Source organism: Lichenostomus cassidix, chromosome 1Aa (genome assembly GCF_008360975.1).
Source record: "Lichenostomus cassidix isolate B80296 chromosome 1Aa, HeHo_3.0, whole genome shotgun sequence".
Taxonomy (NCBI): domain Eukaryota; kingdom Metazoa; phylum Chordata; class Aves; order Passeriformes; family Meliphagidae; genus Lichenostomus; species Lichenostomus cassidix.
In genome coordinates, this window is record NC_139480.1 from 48599942 (window position 1) to 48605941 (window position 6000).

Below are 6000 nucleotides of genomic sequence, written 5' to 3' on the forward strand. Positions count from 1 at the left end.
TGGGATAAGTAAGATCCATCCTGCCACAGAAGCAAGGGGCCAGCTGCAGAAGAAAGGAGCTGCTGTTCCAGAGCTCCCTGCAGGATAGAGGCTGAAGGCCTGTTTGGGAAATGAAGAAGTGCCCTGATAAATCCAGCACTGCAGAGAGCCACCTCCAGCCAAACAGCATCACCAGGAGGTGGAAAACTAATATTCCTCCATTCACCCTCCTCCTTTCTTTAGATGGAAGGTCAATATATGGACTTTAATAATTTCTTTCTCTTTTTTTTCTTTTTAAAGTAAACATTGTGAAGGAAAAGAGGTTTTCTTTTTCCAGCAGCAACAATACAGGAGACAAACATGCCGAATGCTGTTAGTAAGCACAGCAAAGACCGGGAAGACGTAAATGTTTCCATAGTAACATCCCCTCACACAGTCTAGACAGGCTGCATGTGATACTCTCAGGGACTGTCAGTGGCAGGGAAACTCGTGGGCCTCTGAAACGGGGAAGCAAGGAGGGTGGGAGGAGTGGGTATTGCTGGGGCAGGGAGGGGAGCCAGAGAAAGGAACGGAGATAGAGATGTTTGCTCTTCTCCGGAGCGCTGGGAAAGCTGCAGCCAGGGGAAGGTCGGGCTCACGCTGCACGGGTAGAGGGCATGATGGCCATGGTGGCACTGGGCAGGCAGCTTTGGGCTCCCGCTGAGCCTCAGTGCCCCAGAGGAGGGGCAGATGGGCTTCCTGCTGGCCCTGGGTCCTGCTGGGCTGGCTGGAGAGGAAGGGGTATTCCCTGTTTTGCAGAAGGATGAGTGTGAGGGCAAGTCTCCAAGGGGATTTTTGTGAAGGTTAACTTGAACCTTCCATCAGGAGGGACAGGAAGCCTTACCCTGCACTTCAGTGAACAAAGCATTTCCAGAGACCAGCAGGAATTTTTCCAGGAGACAGTGCTGAGGGAAACACAAGGGAGGACTGAGGCAAAGCAGAGAGACATTTTGAGTAATTTCGAGGGAGAATTACCTACAACCTCTACAGCACAGACTAATTCACAGTGCTTGCTTGCTTCTCTCCTCATGTGGTACAAACAGGTATCTGAAATATCTTTTCTGTCAGATTCTCACTGTAAGCTCTTTAGGGATTTCGTTATAGATATTCCATTTTAAAACGAGATTGAAAAGCAAATATATGTGATTAAAGATCAGACTGGGAGGTATTAGCATCCATCTTTTATTACATACAAACAGAAAATAAGTTATCCATATGCTCTGCCTCATTTGTTTTGGACTAGTACACCAAATGGAATGTCTAATAAATCATTCATTACTTACCCACCCCCTCACTGTCTTCTGTTTCCATCCTACTATGTAAATATCCCTGACATTAGAAATGAGACTAATAAAAAAGAGGATTAAATCTGCAATTTACATTTGCAACTTACAGTTCAATTATTTTAGACAGTTATGGAAACAATCCTGGTTGTCCACCTACATTTTTCTTACTGAACAAACGTGGGCATGCCAAGCACATGCTGATAGCTCACAAAATACGTGTCTCCAGAGGCTTAGTTACTCAGAATCAGCCAGGCTGTGGCCAGCTGCTACAAGTAAAAACACTGTGCAAATCTGGTAAGAGGGAGGTGAGTTGTAACTTGCCCAAGCATGAGTTTCCTAAGTAAAGCTACAATTGGCTGAAAATGATGTTTAGCAAAAAATATGCAAGAAGGAGGGAGAGGAGGGGGTGCTGATTTTTGTTGAGACCATTGGGCGATATTTTTAGTTTTCTCATTGTCCAGCCTTGTTTTATTACAATGAAAGTACTTGGGGGGTCAAGAATAATCCTTCATGTGTGTTAGCACATGTGGGCTCAGTTTAGCACACAAACAAAAGCCTTCCAGTGATCCAAGCAATAAAAGAATAGAAACTTATTTCATGTTTCTTCATGAATAGTTATGTGACCCCCCCTGCAGACTGTGTGCTCAGTGTGTATCAAAATGTATATATCTGTAGGTTACCAGCACCTGCTGGAGTCACACGTGCTGGGTGTCTTGTGCCATTCAGTGCAAAAGGATGAAGAGGAGAACAACAGTGCACATTTCTTCTTTTCTAGCAGCGTGAAGTTAGCCAGAGCTGAGGCATGACAAATAGGTACAGATTATGAGACTGCAGCATCTCAGCCCAGCCACCAGTGGGTGAATTAACAGCCCATCATCACCTCAGTGCATCTCTCTTTCCATGTCTTGGTGCCCCTTAGGCTGGTCAGCCTGAGGACCCCTTGCTATACCAGCCCAGCAGCACTTGCACTGCACTCCCGAACCTGGAACCTGGTTATTTGAGCTCGAGTTATTTCAGCCTCTGTTTCAGTGAGGGGGGAGAAGGGGTGTGCACAGTGAAAAGCTGAAAATACCACCCTATGCTCTGGGTGCTCCTTTGGGGGATTTGGTTTTCATTTCATGACACTTTAGAGTGTTCTGATGAGGCCAGGAAGAGAAACTCTTCATGGGTATATCCTGTGAGTGAAATAAAAGATTTTTAGGGATCTTTTGGGGCTGTGTGAGATCTCTTTGATTCTGATGCAGGCAGGCAGCTTCAGCAAGAACACTGACAAACCAAGTAGTTCAGATGAAGCTCTGAAATTCATTTGAGGATAAGTCACTGTTGAGGCTGTAGCTGCCCAGGTCCCTGGGGAGGAACACTGCAGCTATTATTCAGTAATAATTTTCCACTCTCCATAGGGAGCAGCTGCTCAGTGCTTTACCAGCAGACTTTGCACTGGTTCAATATATACTTGTTTACAAAGGAGGAGAGAAAAACTCCTGGCGGATGTTGACACAATTGTGATACCATTGAGTTTATAGCTTTTCCCTGAAGGAATGTCATTTTCCATCCTAAAGTCTCCGTGTTAGGGGATTTGGCAAATACGTCAGAAAGAAAATTCTTTCAGAAGACTTTGAGCCTGCTCTGCTCCTTACCTTGTCCTGGCCTCAACAGGAGACAGACATCTCTGGGTTCCAGGCAATGCTGGTGCTATTCAGGAAGGTAACATTTGAGCCACTCACCTCAGTCACACAGTCTCAGTAAGACACACTTGGATGCTGAGCACTTACCAGAAATACAGGTCTCCCCTTGGCAAGGCAAAAAAGGGTAAATCTGTCCCAGGGCACAAAGCTTGGGAGTCACCAGTCTGCTGGTGACACCAAACATCTTCCTTTGCAGTGCAAAGTGATGGACTGAAGATGCATAATTTTTTATTAATTCTCTTCTTTTATATAGAAAAAAAACTACAAAATTAAAAAAAAAAAAGGAGAAAAGTTCCTAACTCAAAACATAAGCTCATTACCAGGTTCAAGAAAAGGTACTGGACTACATGCTTTCTACCATCTGCCTCATGACCACAGGCAGTGATTTGGAAAAGAGGTTCGTGCCTGGGCCACGTCCTTGCCTGAGCAAAAACCACCCTCCCTGCGAGTGCCAGGGAGCTGGGCCCCTGCCAGCTTGCTCTCTAACAAGCACCGTGAGAGCTGCAGCTCTGCAGCCTCTGGGACTGCTGTGCCTTGTTCTACCTTGGCTTCAGTGCACCTCAGGCCCTCTGACAGTGCCTCACTGCTTGCTGCAAACAAGCAGCAGCTGAACATGATTCACATCTTATTATCCATATAAGTGGTGGTACTTACTGTCTCCAAGGCCCCCTGTGCTAAATAAATTCAGGAATCTGAAGGAAAAAATGTCTTTCTGCTATACTGCTTCCAGGAACAATTGCTTCTTGCCTTTCAAGGGAGATAAGGAGCCTGCCAGGGCACTATGAGTTTTGAAATAATGTCTGTTGTGGGAGAGGTAAAGAGCCAACACAGTCCATCATTTGCCATCTATGCCCTCGTGTCTGCTGCCTCTGAGCTGTGTTCTTTGCAATGCTGAGCAGAACAACACAAGAGGGTTGTACAGAACCAGGATTATTGTTGTGGGATGCCTTATGGGACAGTATCACCCCTGTGCTTCTGTGGAACAGTGACAATTCTACCACAGAGAGAGGAAGGGGAAGGGTGGAATTGCACTGGAGCCAGGGAACTGTTGCCTAACAAAAGAAAATCCTAAACAAAACAAAAAACAGAAGTGAGCAACTTTGACCCATTATTTGTATGGAGAAGGCTTTTCATGAAGAATGTGGTTAGAATTCATATATATATATATATTTTTCCCCTGAGAAGCTTAGCACTGAGTGAGTGTTAATAGACAGATCAAAGAGCTACTTATCTGCAGGAGCCAGGGAAATTGAACCAGGAGAGCAAAATAAAAATCAATCTGACTTGTAGTGTGTTTAATGTGATTTTGTTCAGAACTGACTTCTGCATGAGTACTTGGGAAAGCTTAAGATCATGAGAAGTTTGAGTTCCATGAGTCAAACTCTGTCCTGCTCTCTTTGCTCTTTGTAAAATGACGTTTCCTACCTACAGAATGATTCCTGATCTTCCCTGCCTTACCCTTTGGTCTTACCACCCTCTTTTGCCTTATTGTTTGCAAAATTATTCTACAGGATCACATATTGTAAAGAAAGGAATAATACCCTGCTCACCACCACATTTCTGGGTCCTTGCGTTGTGAGTAATGCTGTCCTTCTGAAAGTATGGCAGTAAAAAATGTATCCTTGATGGTGTAGGGGACACATTTGTTAAATGAGAGCTATTCCAAGAAGGTGTTAAATGTTAAAACAAAACAACAAAAACAAGGGAAAAAAAAGAATAAAAGGGAGGGGGAGGATATTTCTTGAATCCCTCAGATTGTAAACTCAGATAATAACTCAGCCTGACAAGGATAAAGAAGATAAAATCCAGATATCTCAAAAGTTCCCCAAATGTCTAGACTGCAGCAGTTCTAGGGCTGGAAGCCAATACTGGGTTTCACTGGTAGGAGGTAGAATCTTCCATTTCTTGTTTGCTACATCTGTGGGCAAAGCTCAACATTTCAATATCCACTCCCATATTCAGTGAGCCATTCTGGAGCCACTGACCAGTGCAGGTAGTGAGCAAATGTATTTCATCTTATCTGGAAGAGAAATTCCTCATTTGGAAGAGGCTCCTCTTTTTTTTTTCTATGAGACTAAATTTAAAAAGCAGCAGCTGTCTGCAGCTTTTCTGAAGTTTACAATAGTAACATAAACCTTAAAAAACCATGGATGCAACTAAGTATTTGGGACTCAAAAAAGAAACATTAATGCAGTTCAACAGTTTAGCATGATAATCCCAAATGTGGGGTTCTGTCATCCTTTCTTCCCCAGTTTAAGATTAGCTACAAAATAGGCTGGAATTCATGTATTTATTTTTAAAATGAAGAGATGCAAAAATAAATAAGTAAAATGTAAACTCAGCTACATTAATATCCAGGACAGGACTGTGGTTATATAACAAAGCGGGTAATATATTTTGCTTTTTCCAAAATTCACTTTCCTCCTAAGCTGTTTGCTCCTTAGGCTAAGAACAAAAGAGATTCTGAGTCTTTGCAGCCTGAAGAACTACTTGTGCTCTTCTTCTTTGTAGCAACTTCTTCCATACTTGAAATAATTATCATCACTCCCCTCAATTATTTCTTCTTTACATTAAACAAACTTATCTTTTGATCTTTCCTCCCTATTCATGCCAGGACAGCTTTTATGCAAAGATGCAAACCACTGCATATATTAATCCTGTATTCCAGGCTCTAGGCATTCCAGGGGCTTTAACTTGAGGGGGTAATACCTGTCACAGATTTCACAGAGCAGCTTATTTTAGCTATTCCTGTGAGACTCTGTATGGCATGAAATGTGCTTGATCTCATCTGATAACGTTTCTGCCACAGGACAGATTAAAGGAAAAAAACAAACACAAGCAAGGAATGTTAGAAAAAACCAAAAAGCTGGAGATATAGACTGTCTTTGTAACATAAAATACCCTCCAAAATAGTTAAATGTTAATTACAGAGTCCTCATTAAGACAAGTCTCACAGGACAATGTTGCCACTGTAGCATGTCTTCCAAGAATTAAGGAGCCTGGGACCCACC